Below are 19,970 nucleotides of genomic sequence, written 5' to 3' on the forward strand. Positions count from 1 at the left end.
AATCACAGATAACCAGAGTCATTCAATGATATTTTGATTCTTCCTTTATGAATATATTTTTTTTAATTTATAATTGATTAATTCGAAAAAATTCAAAATTAAAAAATAAATTGTTTACAAGCGAGCGTATCAATTCCATTTAATTAAGGTCATATAGCTACAGTTTTCCATTTTGTTTCCTCAATTTGCCTTGATAAATAAGTTATATTTTGTGGAGATATTAAAAATTAGACCTTCAAACTTGACAGCACATTAGCGCATTAATTTGGAAATTTAGATCGTCGAAGGCTATGCGATGGTAATATAATTATTGACAGGTGACATTTTTACTGCAGTCCATACGTTACATAATTTGAAGGTAACATTCACCTCATATTTTACTATTTTTTCCATTAAATTGCCGAAATGTGTTTGAAAAATTTTAAAAATTAAAGACGAAATTCTAGACATGGACGAATTAATTTTGATATAAAAATATTTTCATCTTGGATAATTAATTGTTTATAAATATGCATAAGTTATAGATGGTAGCAGAAAAACACTTCAAGATTATTTAATACTTTTTAACGCTTCGAGAAGAGGAATAAAATTCAGTTTTTCAAAGTTCACAACACATTAACGTACTAATGTGGAAATGAGAAATTCAGGCCTTCAAATTTTATAGTGCATGGATGTACTAATTGGTAGATGATATTTTATTACAAATCTTGGCTTCGGCTCGGCGTGTGAACTCGGTTAAAAATGACATTTACCAACAAGAGCGTTTCATTTCTTTCTAATACTGCGTCGCTGATTCGGATGTAACTGTAATATTGAGTAGCCTAAGGGCCACCTGAGGTTTCAATGAAATCTCTGTTTAATGACAGATGTTGCAACGAAGTTCATTGACAAACAACTGGAGAATAGCATATATGTATATATATCTCCGCCATATTGTTTATTGTTTCTATTCTATCATTATAATAAATTATACGTCTCGTTTATCAATTGAATCGACTTCAAAAATCGTTAACAATTGAATTTTCTCTGGACATCTGAATATTGATTTTCAAATTACACTAAATTACATGCAGATGCGAAACATTTTGATTAATTTCTAATTTTTTAATGATGAAATTCATGCGAATTCTTGAGGCATTGGTGTAAATTGGAAAATTCTAGGCTTTTCCTGCTCGAAATTTTCTTAATTTGGTTAAATATTTATAGTCATTTGACTCATGATAACTTTGAAGAATTACAGCTTGGAGAAATGTCTGTCTCCTAATGAACAAATATTTATTAGACAGAAATAATTATCCTCGTCGGCATTAATGTCCGCGATGAAAACTAGATCAACAAATCATTGAACAATAAATAACGAAGGCATAAGTTTCTGTAATGAATTACAGGAGAGACAGTGCCATTCTACAATATCACTCCAGCTTTTATGAGATGATTATCTTTTCCAATTGACCTCGATAGAGGAAAAGGGACTGCACGCACTCGTGTCCTGGCATCCGGCAATTCCGATGAATCAGACATTGGGTTTTGTGATTGTTGTTAGTAAGTGGACAATTCCCATCTGTTAAATTCATTGTTCTAACATTTCGCGAGAATAACGAGGGCAAATGTATGCGTGAAGAGAAAAGTTTCGTCAATTTTACCAGGAAAAAAATCAGGAAAGAAAATTTCCTGAAAAAATCCTGAAATTCCCTCACAATATTTCACTATCAATCAGTTTTTGATGGATATCTCCAAATCTAAAAAACTTGGCCAAATTTTTATCATGACCTTTTTTGCGCAACTAATCGAGCCCTACAACAAAGGTAATAACCAAAATTTTTCCATCGCCCATATATTCCGAGATACTGCTCAAAAACTCGATGATATATAAATCACTGAATCTCACTTTACCACATCTCCACTGAATTTTTATCTGTCTGTCACAATGAGTCGGTAATTTTCAGTAAAATATATTCCTCCGTGATAATTACGAACACGATTCCCTATCGCGGATCGCGTGAATATTTCCGTAATTTTTCCTGAATATTTCTCTCCCCGTGGGAAACTGTAAATACATCGAACTTATCTGAGTAATAAGTCAACGGCAATGTTAACTAATCGACAACAACAGTAGCCATGTTTCATCTCGAGCAACACATAATTATTATCCGCTGGCAACATCGGTTGTGAAGGCGCGTGCAATGTTTCGCGCGATGAAGAGCCGATCGAGGCCGCATAAGGCCAGTTGAAAGATATTACGAAATATCGGAAAGCAGTCTCGTCCATCATCTCGCAAAACCTCAACCGCGAGATCTACTCTTGCTCGAGTGTTTCGATTAAATATGTTTTTTTTTTATTCGATAACGCCCACGTTATGTGTGATTGTCAATATTATTGCTATTTTTTTTGTGAAATTGCATGGAGCATTGGCAATTTGAGAAATGGCTCATGAATATTAAAATGTGATTGCCTAATTTGTCTTCTGACTTATGACCCAATTGTGGAATTGCTAATTTATTCGCCTATACGGAGAGAAATTGTCTATAAACATTCTAGAACAACTACTAAAACAATCTGAATCTCCTGGTTACGAAAAAAATACTGAAATAAAATAAATCTTATTATTTATGGGAGATAGAATTTATCGAGTGCGCTTGCAGTAGAGATAAGAAGATGAGCAACAATGACGCAATAAATAATTCGGGGATTTGTACTGTTTAAAAATTCAAATTGATTTCATCGAAAAACAACTCCATAAAACTCCATTACCTTTACCACCTCGTTTACATATGAATATCAATAAAATAATGGTGATTTCCAATCCGATAATACCGTGTAGAATTGCTCTTGACTAAAAGCTCCGGTCTTCAACTACAAATACCGAGAGGCGGACGCATCCTTAAAAAGAAACGCCATAAGGTACAAAGGAGAATGACGTGGGTGGATTGCAGCAATACGTGAATAAAAATAATAACAATCTCATTTCACTGGTTTTTATCAGTTTTATGCGATTGAAATGAAAGAACTGAATTTCTTTTCCTCCAGTTACCTCCAACGAATATCCATTTCGTTGAAGTCGATTAGAAAAAAAAAAATTAAACTGAAATTCAAGTTGATTCGGTAACATTAATTCTCCTATCAGTCTGCACAATGGAGGAAGCACTCTGTGAATGCTCCTCGGGTTATAGAAATCCACGGGAGTGGCTCGCACAATAATGCAATCTCCACAGGGCAAACCTCCAGAACTCCTCGACCCGATGCGGTCATTAACGGGCATTACGTGCAGCCTGGTCTGTATGCAAAACCACGTTGAAGAATTATATGTGAAGCTCTCTGGGGCAACTCTTCACCGTTACCGTACACCTCTTGAACGCCTCCTATAACACCGCATCCGTTCATCCTTTTGTTGTCTTGTATTCTTGACATTTTATGACTATGCGATATGGTTGTGCTTCTTTTGTGTATCGGTGATGTGGGCAGTCCATTTGAAGATTATGATTCTAATTCATGGTACTCGGAGCAACAGGTGGCAATGATTTGGAATAAAAATCATAGCACAACGGTTTCCCGCGATATTGTTTTTTTGCGTTTTGAATACTCACGACGCGAAATTGTTGTCTTCTATGGGGTCTCAACAGCGCGGAGAATTACCTTCGTGTCACTGTATTCACAAAGAGATTCCATTATCCGGGTATGATTTGATGAGATGAGTCAGAGAAAGGGGATCATTGGATCGATTAATTAGGAAAAAATATTAACATAGTGTCTGGTTATTGGATTATGGATAGGGATTGTCTCAATAATATAAAAGCGATTTAAGTATCAACTTTAATTATTTATTATCGCACGCTGAAGGTATATCTTTCTGGTCAGCCCACTGCAACTCCTGCTCGATAGCTGCCCAGATATTGTCACGTCCTAGATGGCGCTGATGGCTATGTGCTCGATCTCGATTGGGAGTTTGAAGATTTGAATACGCGCCAGGGTTTTTGTACGCGTTGGCAGAAAAAATAAAAAAAAAACGATAATTTGTTGACATTTAGTATATTATAAAAATGAGAATGAAGTACTTATCTTAGCTATATACATACAATAATTAAAAAATACGTAGAATTTAATTGACTACCTGTCTTTAAAATTATAAGACTGAAAATTACGATTTAAACATTTTGGCCATTTTTCTCTTTTCGAGATGAATTTTTTTTTTGCTCTCGATTAAAATCCGTGCAGAATTCTTGCAAGCGAATAACCAAGAAATAACGAATAATTTTATACAATATTTCGGTCGCATGCGTTTCACATACAGCTCTCCCAGCACTCAAATCATCACGATTTAATGCAATTCTCCACTCTGCTAATCTTTTTTTCGTAATCAAAAAAAAATGTACTTTTTCGGGATTCGTATTATAACCTGATTTGCATCCTTGAACCGCACAAGATGGCATTATTTTTTCTTCGCAAAAACCACAGACAGAAAAACACAATTTGAACGCACATTCAATATCAGGATTTACCATAGAAACCGAGGAGTGGGGATGAAAATCGCAGAGAGGGGATAGAGCACATAACATCCGGCGCCATCTGGATCGGTGACAATAACGGGGCAGCAAATCCTTATGGGCTTTTAGGTGAGTTTCAGTGGGCTGTTTCTGGTATGATGTCTCCAGATCAACTGACTCTTGGTGACCAAAAATTTAACACTCTAAACCCATTTGACAAAAGGCCCTTGTTCAATCATTCCTTTCTGTTTCTCCTCTAGTTCTAATTATTAAAACCATTCTAAACATTTCGGTACTATTTGGAGAAAAACTAGAAAAACTATATCATACTGAGATGGACTAGAAAAGCTATAGTCAGATGATTTATTTTTGTCCACACATATCAAACACTGTCAATACTGGAGTTATAACATTTTTACGTTAAATTAATCGACGATTTGACCGGATCAATGAATTAATGAAGAATCAGCGGGCTTTCAATTATTTCCGTGATAGACTTTCATAGAATTCCGCGTAGAAAAAATTCCGTCTATCGAAGATCTTGCAGAAATCATTAGAAGAATCATTTAAAGATCTTTTGTATGAAAATATTTTCGAAAGAGAGTATTTCAAGAAAATTTACCTGAATCAAATTCAGAACATCTTTGGAAAAACTATTTTGTTCTTCTAGAAAAGTATTCTGGAAGATAATAATTATTCTACACAAAACTGATCACTAGAAATCACAAATTCTTGGAATGCAGTGAGTGTGGTGTCACCTCAGTGCATTATTTCCTCATTTAGCCAGGAGCATTAACATACCAGTGAATTGCGTTATTTTCCAAGTGTCGCAGAAATTATAGCTGGCGCCATAGATCGATACTCATTGGGTCGCGTGTCTGAGTCGTGTGGGCGAAAGATCAATCGCTCCGATAAATATCAATACACCATCCACTCTGATATTCACGATTTAACATTATCCAATGTGCACCAGAGATCACGAAATTGAGATTTATCGGCATTCGTACGGGAATATAAGTGACTATGCTAATGAGATAGTCCGCCGTTTGAATTTTACTTAATAATAAACAACTTAATGCATAATTCGTATAGATTGAAAACTGCTCTCATTATGTTATCGTGAATAGGTGCATCAATTACAACGAAATATGTTTAATCGGTGGATTCGCTCGGCGATTGCTATCTGGATGCGCTTGGCTTTTCATCGGAGTAACCGATGGTACATGATACTGTTCGATTTATCGCGATGGAGTCGCTTTACTTCACGTTGGGAATTTCTCAACGCTCAGAGAAACCGCACACGGAAAGAAATTTTCGATAAAAATTAAGCCTCCTGAGGGCGAAAGGTAAAGCCAATTGACATTCACTTTTTCGGTGAAGTTTTTTCGGAAAAATTGGGCTTGGGAGGGTAATATATTTTATTCTCAGGGTAGAATCCTATACCTTCTTGTTCTTCTCTCTAATTAATAAAAAATCCTATAAAATGAAATTCAAACTCATTCAATTAGCAGATTATGTCCGAAGTAATCGAAAGGCAGCGCCTCATCAAAAATAAATTCATAAGAATCAAGAAAATGAATGAGACGAGTGAAATAGCTGAAGCATTGTGGCTGGTGGTTCTCCGAAGCTGTATTAAATTTCAATTCCAGAAAGGGTAAAGAAAATATATACACTGAGATGCCCGTAACTTCTCCAACAACCATGGGAACAATTTGCTTTGGTCATACACCCAATCTCTCAGGGGTTGGCCAAAGGCAACGAAAAATTTTAAGAGAAATACACTGAGAGTTAATGTTGGTGTATTATCTCCGCATGGGAATATACCGGATATATCCTTTCAGTGGGCGGAGGAGGTGAAAAAAAATGCCGACTTCACATCAAAGGATTTTTATCTCCGTCCTGCAAATGTCGGCACTGATAAAGCGGTATCTCAGTACAGGGAAGTATTTTTTTTTTTAATGTGCGGATAAAAGTTTTCGGGAATTCCCCGGCAATTCGCTGGTTTTCATTAAAATAATTCGGGGGGAAAAAATTTGATACACGAAGAGAAAAATTCTCTAAAGATTACCAGGAAAAAAATAAAAAATTACGGGAGCGAAGGAACTTTTTTTTTTTAATATGAAATTTCGAACTGAATTTGTACAAAAAAAGCATGGAAAACCCTCAACAGTTTTTTTTCGAGTGTTAAAGTGTCGGAAACGACCCCCTCAAAATTTTAATTTCATCTCATCTATAAAAATTACTTGATAACGATTGCCAATTGCGGATTAAATTCCTTGATTTTTACCGATTATTTTTCCCACCCAAATTTCAGCCAATAGAATTGCACCATTTGTTGATATTTTGTATAGCCTACCTCGAATATCAGCGATTATTTTTCCCATCCAAATCTTGGCCAATAGGATTGCACCATTCGACGGTATTTTATATAGTCAACACGGTATTTCAGCGGAAATTCTTGGAAATTTCACTGGAAATTTTGCATGTTGATATATATAAAAAAAAACAAATGTTGAAGTAACCCTCAATTGTATCTGACAGATTAAATGGCAATTCGTTGAAAATTATGTCTCATGGTGCAATTCTATCGGCCAAGATTTGGATGCAAAAAATAATCCCCCGAATACCACTCGAACTTCGAAATTATCTGATATTTCCCTCAAGGTTCCCTACAAACAAATAAGCTCGTCAAGTTTTCCAGAAAAATCACTCGCGCTTCGCGCTCGTGATTTTTAAACTGGAAAACTTGACACGTTCATTTGTTTGCAACGAACCTATCGGGAAATATCCGATAATTTCGGAGCTCTTGTGGTATTATATGCGATAATTTTTTGATAATTTTGATAAACAAACGACAACTTAACCAAATAAACCTCTTTTCATGTCATGGCACAATTCTCTTGGCCGAAATTTGGATAGGAAAAATAATCCCCTGAATACCACTCGAGCTTCAAAATTATAGAATATTTCCCTCTAGGTTCCCTGCATACAAATGAAGTCGTCAAGTTTTTCAGGAAAAATCACTCGTGCTTCGCACTCGTGATTTTTTAGCCTGAAAAACTTGACTCCTTCATTTGTTTGCAACGAATCTATCGGGAAATATTCGATAATTTTGAACCACTTGTGGTATTATATGTGAATATTTGTCTCCGCGCAATCAAGATTTTGTTAACTTCTGGCTGCAATGACCTCCCCAGTGATTTACACTATTTCGCGGGGTAAATTTCCACTTAATCGACTCACAACAGGACGTACCAACGATATTTCACTAGAACGCGTGAAAAACAAAACGAGACTAATGAGAGCGGTGGAAGAACACAGCGACGGACGCGCGCCGCTAGGAAATATATCGGAAAGAGAGCTCCCCTTGGCTGAAGATCTTGGAAATGCCCGACGCAGTGCTGCATGCAATGGTGAAATAGCTCTATACTCCAACTGTGTGCTGGCAATTATCCGGCTGTCGATGTGGGAACGCTCTGGACGGATTAATTGATTCGACCTTGGTCTCCCTACACCCTCCTCCCCCCACCCCGCCCCCGCGTAGCATTTAAGCACTTTAATAATCCCTCCCTCCCCCCACCCTTTTTTTACAGCTGATTTTCTCGTTACTCGCGATTCGACTCATCTTGGGGACTATTACTATTATTCCCCTGGGATGGGGTGATGAGAAATTTCTGATGAATTTCCGGTTTTTGGTGAATTAGGAAATTGCTGGAATACCGGGGGAGGAGGGTGGAGTGGAAATTAAGTATACCCTTATGGGAAAAATATATGTTCGTACATATATATATTTCATAAATTTTATATGGGAGAAAGAAGTGGAAGGAGAAATAATGAACGTCAAGTAATCATGCGCAACTCTTAACATTTTTGTCTTGATTTTTCCTGGAAAATTCTGGAAATTTTTCTCGACTTTCGGATTTTATCGAATTTTTATTTGAACTTGGAGAACATTTTCATCGGCAAATTATAACTTCACTAGAATTAAAGTTAATACGATAAGATTAAGCTATTGAGAATTCTAAATTCTGGGAAAAAGTAATAAAGGGTGTAAATGCTAAATAAATTATTTTACGAAAATTGATGAAAATTAGTGAACTCATGCATTCGACAAAGGGAAACGTGAACATCTGAATGTCCCCATCCTCATTAGACTGTCCAGTAAGTCAAAGAATTCTCGTCTTCCTACTGTCTAGAAATTCTAAATTCCATTGAACTTTCGGTGAAATCTGAAATATGACTTTTTTCCCGAGTAAATTAAAATTCAGTGCCCTTCTGAAAATTACTCCTCACCTCTCTACGAAATTTCAATCACATTCTGAATGTATATAATACAGATGAGGAGATTTGAAAGTGTGTAGGTGTACATACCATCCAAAAACTTGAATTCCCACCTAAATTATAAAATGAAAACTTTCTTTATTGTCCAAAAGTGAATGAATTCAGCAGTTCAGAAGATCTCCATGCACACACTCGTCTACCGGAAGTGGTTTTTCCATTTACACATGGAGAGAAATTTTCTGTAAAAATTCTAATACGAGTATTGGAAAAAATCACAATTTCTTGGTTGTGAAAAAATTACCAGGGATTTCTGGTAAATTCTCACTGAGAAACAAATTTATTTTTGAAAAATATCCATTTAGATTAGAGAATCATTTATTCTTATCATTTATTCTTATGAATATGTCCGAAATCAGTGTAATTTTTCCCTCTAGAACATCATTACACAAAATAATAATCATTAAGAGAGCTCATTCGAAATCATATGCAACATATTATCAGTATCATAATTGAAACTTAATTAAGCCATTTGAAGAATCGATCAATCTTAAAAATACAAATTTGGAAAAAACAAATCCTCTCAACTAAATAATTTTTTGGAAAAAATATTGTTGTTCTCTCCGCAGTGCAATTAATATAATTATTCATCCATAACCCAGCCAAAGAATGACTTTCATTTTCCTCAAGCCCTGAAACAGAAATAATGTGGGAAATTTATTTCCCGTCTGTGTGAGATCACAAAATGTGATATTTCACCCAACACTCGTTGCGTAATGGTCCGTCGATAGAATGTCCGTGGTCAGCTTCCTTTGTTATTCGAAAGTTTCATCTAATGGCAGATGTCGCATGTATCGAATGACATCTCCATTGGAGATCGTGTGGAAAGTTTACCTTTCGAAATTTCGTAAAGGGTATGGGTCTGTCAAGTTCGTCCCTAATTTCCAAGGAGGCGATAATTCAGATAACCCACCCACACGATAGCTTTGTCTCTCACGAGAATGCCGATGGTTTCGTAGAGCGTACGATGCGTATTTATTGAGACAGTGGACTCGTTGACATTTCCTCGGGTTTTTTATTACAATACTTTAATTGGGTATTGCAACCTCCGTCTCAGAGTTTAGACAGACTATTTGTGTGAGCACTGGTAAATGCTGACATTTGATAAGTCAACAAGTGATATTTTAATGTTTTTTATTTCAAAGTTGCCTAAATTAACCCATGACGATTTACAACTATTGACTGCTTGATATGTATGGACAAAAATGAATCGTCTGTCTGTAGCTCTTTTCAGTCCCTCTCAGTATATGTTATAATTTTTAGATTTTTTCTCCAAACAGTATCGAAATATTTAGAGCGGTTTTAATAAATAGAAACAGAGAAGAAACAGAAAGGAATGAATGAACAAGGGCCTTTTGTCAAATGGGTCTAGAGTGTGAAATCTTTGGTCACTGAAAGTCAGTTGATCTGGAGACATCATACGAGGAAGATGTACCTTCTGCGTGCGATAATAAATAATTAAAGTTGATAGTTAAATCGTTTTTATATTATTGAGACAATCCCTCTCCATAATCCAATAACATTGATTAATTTTTTGTTTTCTGTGATAAATATGAATTTATATAAATGATTATATTAAGAGAAACATTTATCGAAAATTATTTTTCTTTATGGAATAAAACTTCTGCAACGTACAGTAAAATGTGATGATCATAAATTAATTTTTATTAATTATCAGCATAAAAATGAGAAATGGACGACCCCTAGTACGCTTTTATGATACGCTAAGAATTACTCTTCGTGTAATTTTTAATTCCTAATTTTCTCCGCAAAGTTGAAATTCCAACGAGAATTTTGATACGCCATAAAATATCGCAAAAATGCGCATCAATTGAATGAAGAAATTCTAAGACGCCTTCGGTAATACGATACAGAGGATCTTCTCCAAGACATTGGAGTGTACCATCTCAGTGGACCACACATGCGCGCGCACACGTCACTGGAGCTTTAGTCTGTCCCGCAGAATTCCCGATGATCATCCAACGGTCTTAATTACAGATTGATGAATTCGGTGGGATGAAACTTGAGACATATATCTCCATTCGCAACATTCACCCGATGAATCTCCGATCCTTATCTAGAGTTATCCTCACCATCAAAATACGCAACGAGACAATTGCGAGAAAATCCAACAACACCAGCGGAATTATCCCAAACGATTGCCAACCCCCTTAATCGATTTATGACCGCATCTGGCTGAACAAAGTGTTGGCGGGTAACTCCATAAATGAAGGTTTGCAATGGCCATTGGTCTCCATTCTTATTTATTAGACTATCTTTATAATCGTCTCTATTGATTCGACACCCAGGACAGCCTTGAGACATCAGTCAATTGATCACTGAACAAATGGCAATCGGTAAACAACCGAAATCGATGAAATTATGACAAAAAATTAATTTCATTTGAATAAATTTATATGAAAATTCAATACATTAACATGGAAGTCCATATTGGATTATGGATAGGGATTATCTCAATAATATTAAAACGATTCAACTATTAACTTTAATTATTTATTATCGCACGCAGAAGGTATATCTTTCTGGTATGATGTCTCCAGATCAACTGACTCTCAGTGACCAAAGATTTGACACTCTAGACCCATTTGACAAAAGGCCCTTGTTTATTCATTCCTTTCTGTTTCTTCTCTGGTTCTATTTATTAAAACCATTCTAAACCTTTCGGTACTGTTTGGAGAAAAACTATAAAAACTATAACATACTGAGAAGGACTGAAAACAGCTATAGACAGATGAGCCATTTTTGTCCACACATATCAACCATTCTCGAAAGTCTATGAAGAAACGTCGACGATCATTTATCGAGGTAGATTTTATATTTTTATTTCCTTCGATTGAGGGTTCCCGATCACGTTAGCAATTCCAGTACGAAAAAAATTGTTTATTGGATTATGGATAAGGATTGTCTCAATAATATAAAAACGATTTAACTATCAACTTTAATTCTTTATTAACGCACGCAGAAGGTATATCTTTCTGGTATGATGTCTCCAGGTCAACTGACTCTTAGTGACCAAAGATTTCACACTCTAGACGAATTTGACAAAAGGCCCTTGTTCATTCATTTCTTTCTGTTTCTTCTCTGGTTCTATTTATTAAAACCGTTCTAAACGTTTCGGTACCGTTTGGAGAAAAACTATAAAAACTATAACATACTGAGATGGACTAAAAACAGCTATAGACAAACGATTCATTCCGGTGATCTACAGAAAAATCATCGAAAGATTATTTGAATCATTAGTCTCCTCGCAGATGTTCTGAATTTTATTTGACATATCTCTAACGAAAAATTGTCTCACAAGACTAAATCCCCCTATTCAGTACATAAAATGTTAACGAATTGTACAGCTCCATTAGCTGAAATTTGGCTAGAAAACAAATCAATTGAATTTATTCTTCGAAAGAATCCACTTGTGAGAAAATAAATTCTTCTCTCAAGAAAATTATTCCTCAGCAAAAGTCATTTTTTGTTCTGACTGTCTGACTTTCGCATGACTTTAGCACACTCGGTTTTCATTAGCATTGCGTCAGGCAAATTCACTGCTGGTATTTCGTCCATGAACTCTGTGTGAATCTGTTTGAGCATTCCGACGTGCCTCGTCAACAAAATAAATTCATTCAGAGTGTACAAACAGTGTAAAATCTGCTTGACAGTAGGTGCAAATTCTTTCTCCTACGTGATCTGAAAAAAATGTTTTTTCTTTTCGTACCATTGAAATACACTGACTCACTCATGGAACTCCCCCCGCCCCCCCGTGTAATGGAACAAGAGGTAATTTGTCGCTTTGTGTGTTCAGATTGATGATCATGGTGATGTCATTGACCCTTTTACGAAATCTATATCTCCGGAGCACACTCCATGGATTGATTTTTGTTTGTTTTTCATCATAAATTCCTTTCAAAAAATAATATACGTTATTTCATCGCACCAAAAATTGCTCCAGAGGGGATCGAACCCAAGGCTTTTGTGTTATTAACATATGAATAGACATGACATTGATCGTGAGGCCGTAGATTTCAATAATTAAATTTTTTAAGCATCTGCTTTACAAATAAAAATAAAGGGCCACCCCAAGAATGTCCATATGGTAAATTTAACCGATTTTTCCAATGACTTATAGAAGACATATTGCAAATACAAATTTTTTCCCACCCGCGTTATGAATTTCCATTTTAACACGAGTGATTGACACTGGACAATACGCGGAAACCGACGAAAATAAGAAGAAAAAAAAACTCATTCAATTTAACACGCAATTCACGGGAGATTGCTGTTAAGCGGGCAAGACTCGATACGGCTCATGTAATCCGGATCAGAGGGTTATCAGAGCAGGAAGAAAATCTAATTCAACCATCGTATTATCCCAGACGAGTTCAGACGTACGCGAGAACCGAGATCTTTTACGTAATCCAGGGATTACGCGAAATGAGAGTAGTACGGTTACTCGGAGATGTTTCCTTTTTCCTTTTTTATTATCCTTTTCTTTTTCAAAGCGATCGACCAAGAGGGAGAGGGGGATCATTATCCTCATTGTCGATTTGAATTTCAGTCCTTATTTTGCGACTTGGTCATTGGGCAATGCCCAGTGACGCAGTACTGCATCGAGTTTCACGAATAAGTCAGGGCTTTTTGCATCAGACCTTTGCATCACGCGCATATAGAGATATATCGCTCGTGACAAATCGTAAAGAGAACGTTTTCTTTGTTGCTCGAGCGAAGGAAAAACGCAATGAAGAAATGTCTCGGGAGACTGCCGGCTCGAGGAGATAACTCAATGTGGAAGTGAATAAACAGGGCATAACGGGGAGAAATAATATTTGTGGGGGACATCAATTACGGATACAAAGGAAATCGAGAGCGACCGGGAACAACAAAGCAAATTTTTCCATTGGGAGAGATTCTAGAGAAATTAGGCGCGGAAAATTGAAAAAAGTTATTGTACTACTTTTGAAGATATTAGGAGTGTGAATAAGTCTTTCCCGTTTTTTTTTCAAATTTTGAGCCTTTATTGTGAAAAAATGGTTACAAATGAATTATTGAAAGTATTGGCCATCGTCTTCTTGTGTTTGACACGAATCTTCATCAAGCAAAGTCGCCAATTCTTGATCTTCAAAGATTTGCGGCCGCCCGGAACGCTCCTTGTCTTCCACGTCGAAATCACCACTTTTGAAGCGTCGAAACCATCCGCGAACACTTGAATCATCGACACAACCTTCTCCATAAGCTTCCTGAAGCAATCGATGCGCCTCGGCAGCAGATTTCTTCAAATTGAACCAATAAAGTGAAACTTCCCGCAAATGACGTCGACTCGGCTCAAATTTCGACATTTTCACGATATCAAAAATTTATGATGCAAAAAAATTTCAACTAATGTGTTAGTGTGGAATTGTTGACAGATGAATAAGCTTTGATTATGACATATATAACCATTGAATACTCGCACAGTATTGGTGGCGGCATCTCTTACAAAAAACGGGAAAGACTTATTCACACACCTAATAGAATATGTATATTCACGTGAGGATAATCGTATTATTATACATACACATGTACGTAGATATATGTATTTGTATGCAAGACGTGTGCAATAAAATCGTCATTCAAACTTGAACTTTAGTTCGCAACATAACAATATTTTCGAAGTTATGAAAACAGAAGATATTTATATGCAAAGGTTAGTGTTAGTAAAAATTATCAATTTGCTGAGTCAATTGATCACGGGGAGTAGGGAATTGATAACGAGTTCGAGTGATTACAACACAACAAAGTCGATGAAAGATGAAATAAAAAAATTCCTTTTAATTTTTAATTCCAGTGAACCTTCTAACGTTTTCAAGTAATTCCAATTTTCACTTAAAAAATTGAAAAATCGCATCCAATCGGGACTGAATGTTCATGCAGCAGTGGACAGGGAAACTGCATAAATGAAGAAAAAAAGTTAATTCCGTATAAAGGGATCGTTCATCCCTTCAGACTATTTTCCCGACATTCGATAATTTGAGTCGATCCATTAATTCCCCATTTTTGACCGCAAACTTTATGACAAAATTTCCGGTAATAGGGTCTCACCACGATGAAACTATTTTCCAACGATCATTCATTTCCAATAATTCATTTATTTTCATCCTCACGTGTTAAGTAATAAGCGAGAAAGCTATCAATGTCAAGCGCACGAGCAAAACCTTAATAGCGGTTATACGTAGTGGCCTTTACGACGTTAAATTCCGCTCAGTGGAGGAACAGGAGGAGGGAAAATGAGAGGATGACGCTTACGGAAGCAACTGTGGGAAGACACAAACCCTGAGATGTTATTCACAGTGGATACAGCACCACCGAGGGTGGGCAGAGGGATTCATTATCCCCGTGGTTTCATATCACCATGGAAAAAACATATTTTTTTTCCATACCCATGCCACCCATACATATATGATACCTTTTACCAAGCTCGATCTTAATCGCTTGGCTCTTGTGCACTATGAATAAACCTACCTTGAGGTTGAAAAAAGTGAATTTACGGTTTATGATTTGAATCGGGGGGAGGCACGTTATTCATTTGCCAGTTGACTATAATGCCACTGACGTTATCGGAATATTGGAGTACTGGATAGACAAGTAAAATGCTGCTTTTACGAGCTCCAAATAGCCTTCATGAATGCAGTGAAATGCTGGCTGGAATGCACAACGCCTCCGTAGAATTGTTGGGGCACTTAATAAACGTACAAATTTTCGCGAAAGTTATTTTGACAAGCCGATGTATTTCACGAATCATTGCTTTCCCGATGAGAAAAATTCTAATGACGGACAGCTGTTGAAATATGCATTGGGGTACTTTGTATGTTGATCGATTGGAAAATTTTGGGAAAATTGAGAAGAAACGATCTCCAGAGGAATCTAGCTAATTATTTCGAAGGGAAGAAGATCAATTTTCCCGGAGATAATTTATTTTTCGACTGTTTTCGAGGGACAATTTTTTTTTAATCTTCCAATTAAAAATGGTTTTATGGAAATGTTCGAAAGAAAGTGTCTTTTGAAGATTTTGCGGGTTAAGATATTCCAAAGACAAATATTTTTTTGCGCGACGAACCATCGAGAGAAATTAGTGGAAAAAGAATTTAATTTCCATGAAAAAACAAATTTATTTAACCATAATCTGCACTATCAATTATTCCCTTTATTTCTAATTATGCAATCCAATCTGACAGGGCTTCCTCTGTCTCTCAGTGGACTTGCAATGAGAGTCCAGAAGGTGACGAAAGGTCTCTGAATTTATTTAGAGATTTTTCTCTCGCTCATTACTTTTTTTTTCTTGATTTTAAAAGCCAAAGATATCGCATTTCCAAGTACCAACCAATAAGTTGTATTGCGCACGGCCAATCTGAATAGCAGCCAGCCCATAAATACAAGACCCGTATTTGCCGTACTTATATGTGCGAAAGCCAGAGGTTCTTCCCTCTTTTATCCGATAAATGGGTGCTGGAATCCATGGCTAAGTTTGGAATTTCAGACGTCTCCACCGACGTTGCACTCTGTCGTGACTCTGCCACACTGTCGACACGAAACTCCACTTATCTCTCATCATTCGTTTTTTATTTTTCATTATTTTTTTTCCGCATTTTTTATCCTCATTTTACCCCGAAAACTCGATGCCGTATTCAAACAAGATTTTGGGAAGTCATTGGCTCCTCCACCTGCGGGTCATAATTCCAGACTAATTGAAGATATTTTTAGACTCCACTGAGATTCAATTAATTACATAAAGTAATCATAATTGAATGAAAAATATAAATTTTCGCAAATTGTAGAAAAATTTTATGAGCAAAAAAAATAATTCAAGAAAGGAAAACAATTTTTTTTTAATTATTTTCTTTATTTTTATTTTGTCAATGAAATAAACGTGTGGAGTTCTCTCAGATCAATTGAATATCGAACACTTGATTTTTCAATATTGTTGTCAGGACAATTCAGGATTTCTAAGAAATATTAAAATTCTTTCTATCACATTAATTAATTTCCCTCGAGTAAATCTGTTCCACTCCATCAAAACCTCTCACGTGGGAAATTTTTTAGAGAAATTAAATTGTTTTTTCCTCCCAGTCAGTTGAAAATATACGATGGACAACCGGATGTTGATCGTTCTTCCTCGAATATATATGTGATACGGGGTAAAATGAGAAATTTTCAACGAGTGTTTTCGTCATTTGACTGTAACGTCTCGAGATATTGCAATGGGATATTATAAGACCCAACGAAAATGTGCAGTATGGCATAATAAATTAAACTGGCAAGTTGAAGGTAGCGCTATTGCGTCCAACTCATGGCAAAATTCTCGTGGCCGCTGTACGCGTGGGCGTCCCATCGTAAATTCCACCATGGAATTCTACATAAACATTGGCTCCTATAAAACCCCTCAATTTCTTTATTTTTTCACCGTCACCGGTGCTTGGACAAGTATACCTTCTATTACTGTACGCATACTTTTTTTTTTCTTTGTACACACGTGGAGGGAAGGGGACAGCTGAAGTATGTATTTCTGTTTCGTAAGAGTACCTTGGGAGATTCATTGAAAGCCATCAATTTGAGGAGTTAATGTAATGTCTCAGTCTGGATACCATAAAAATGAAATTAAAAGGGAGAGGAGACATTTCAATAGCACCCACGATGTTATTCGAGAAACTCATTAAAGGTTGGATTCGTTGGTAAGTCATATTTGGGTGAGACGAAATGTTATTCATTCGAGTGCTTCCAATATAGCTAAAACAAATGTCTGAATTTTACGCTATAAAAAAAATTTGGGTGAAGGGAATATTTTTTTGAATTTTCAACATCAATTCAGAGGTTTAGACATCCGTTCAAATGAAATTCAATTTTTTTTCTTGTCTGAAAAATGTCTACAAATGGTGTGAGAAAGTTAGACATTATTTTTGTTGTGAAAATATTCTCCAAGTTGTTAAAATTTATTTATTAATCTATTTTCGGCGACACATTGAAAGAAACAAGGTAAAAAACTTTTGAACAGCTGGAGGACTACTATTCCTCAACAGAGAATTCAAGAAAATATTCGTCTGTATTTTCTTGATTTTCCCTGACATTTAGAATTTTATTTCTCCGGATTCCCTTGTTTTTCACTTATGCAAACACTACTCTATTTATACACTCCATAATTCCCCGTGAATAAAATACTAGAGACAGTTTTGCGCGGGTCGACACAGGAAGAAAAGGCAGGTCCCAGTGGAGTACATCGCCCACCACAATTCTCAAGTCCCAACTGGTTGTATGGAATCGCTAGAATTCAAGTGGGCTGAGTGTATTTTCCATACTTTCCCCTGGCCCAACAATTTCCATCAATAAACAATAAAATCCAAATACATCCCCCAGCTCATTCATTCCCAATTCACTGCAATATATTATCAAATAATAGTTTTACCTCATGACTGTTGAAAGTAAATCCCACCACTATATTATTTTATTCCCACTATTTCATACCTCGTCAGCTCGAAGCCGTCAATGTTTTTACGATCATCGGGTTTATTGAAATGTTAATTGAACCCAGGATAATCTCACATGCAATTTAGATAGCTTTCCCACGTTTGCCCATGTCTCAACTCGGCCCAGACATGTGCAATTCACCGAAGAGTTGACTAACATTTAAAATACCTACAGATTGTCGCTGACTATTAGTCAGTGACAAAATAATTAAAAAATTGTCTGTCGAAGCTCTTCCAGAAATATTCAGAAAAATCATCGAATATTCGAAAGATACCCCTGGTGACCAATATCTCCCGAAGAATCTTTTTCGATCATCAGGGGGATCTTCCGAAAATCTATCGATCATTCTTCTGATGACTTGGGGAAGATCTTTGACGGGCAATAATATTTCTACGCGGGTTCATATAATAATAATTTCGATCGAAAAATTTCAAAGATTATTTTTCCCACCCAAATTTCAGCCAATAGAATTGCACCATTTGTTGATATTTTGTATAGCCTACCTCGAATATCAGCGATAATTTTTTGAATATTTTGGTAAACAAACGACACTTAACCAAATAAACCTCTTTTCATGTCATGGCACAATTCTCTTGGCCGAAATTTGGATAGGAAAAATAATCCCCTGAATACCACTCGAGCTTCAAAATTATAGAATATTTCCCTCTAGGTTCCCTGCATACAAATGAAGTCGTCAAGTTTTTCAGGAAAAATCACTCGTGCTTCGCACTCGTGATTTTTTAGCCTGAAAAACTTGACTCCTTCATTTGTTTGCAACGAATCTATCGGGAAATATTCGATAATTTTGAACCACTTGTGGTATTATATGTGATAAATTTCTATTTCTTCCCCCAGACAAATCCTTTATCTATTGACATTTCCTATTCAAATTTTTTTAGACTCAGACATGAACCCAAATCAATCCTCAACCAAAAATGCCAACGAAAATCTCCCCAAACTGTCGTTGAATAATAAACGCAATGTAAAATAATCCCACAGTCCGATTTACCCTGATAAATATCCCCCGTCAATGCTGTCCCCAGATGGGGACACCGATCTGTACAACGCCAACCATCCGTGGATTCCCGATAAATCCATTCAATTTTTCTCACCATGCAAAGCAGACAAGAAGATCCAACGAAATTTATTTCAATCCCAAAAGAAGGATGAAAAAAAAAATGTGGCGTAACTCCAATGACCTTGGTAAGGATGGCTTCTCTCCTTCGTGCAAAGACGTGAAGCACCAATCCCAACATGAAGGCACATATACCCCCATCGGTAGTCCCGCCGCATTCCAGAGGAATCTCCCATCACGATTCCCGCTGGAATGCTGAAGAAAACGCGTAAAACCAAAGGGTGTATATCGTCCTCAACTCCTCCTTATTGCACTCGTGCACCAACACACGAAAGACCCAATCCCTCTTCCTTCACTCCTTCCCCCCCCCATTTTTTTTCCTCTTTCCTCTCAATATAAGTTTTATTATCGCTGAAAACTAAATGTTACGCCACGTATTATAACGTGAGAGACGTTGCGCGAATGAGTGAGTGGTAAAAATAAAAATCACACGACCAAAAGAGTGCAGTGGACTTTGGTTTGAGGGTGAAGTGGGGAGAAGTGCGGCAGAGGGGGGAGGAGATGAGGAG

The 19,970-nt window shown here is 36.4% G+C and overlaps 1 long non-coding RNA gene across 6 annotated transcripts in view; it reads right to left on the reverse strand.

Moving 5' to 3' along the window:
- Positions 1–19,970, reverse strand: part of LOC135161579 (uncharacterized) — a 139,600-nt gene that overhangs the window by 37,497 nt on the left and 82,133 nt on the right. Inside the window, exon 5 of one of the 6 annotated variants that reach the window (XR_010298820.1) lies at positions 15,980–16,528. The exons of the other annotated variants lie outside the window; for them this stretch is intronic. This is a non-coding gene — a long non-coding RNA (uncharacterized LOC135161579). Of the gene's footprint in view, positions 1–15,979; positions 16,529–19,970 lie in introns of those variants that run through there. 6 annotated transcript variants of the gene reach the window in all.

Source organism: Diachasmimorpha longicaudata, chromosome 4 (genome assembly GCF_034640455.1).
Source record: "Diachasmimorpha longicaudata isolate KC_UGA_2023 chromosome 4, iyDiaLong2, whole genome shotgun sequence".
NCBI classification, from domain to species: Eukaryota; Metazoa; Arthropoda; class Insecta; order Hymenoptera; family Braconidae; genus Diachasmimorpha; species Diachasmimorpha longicaudata.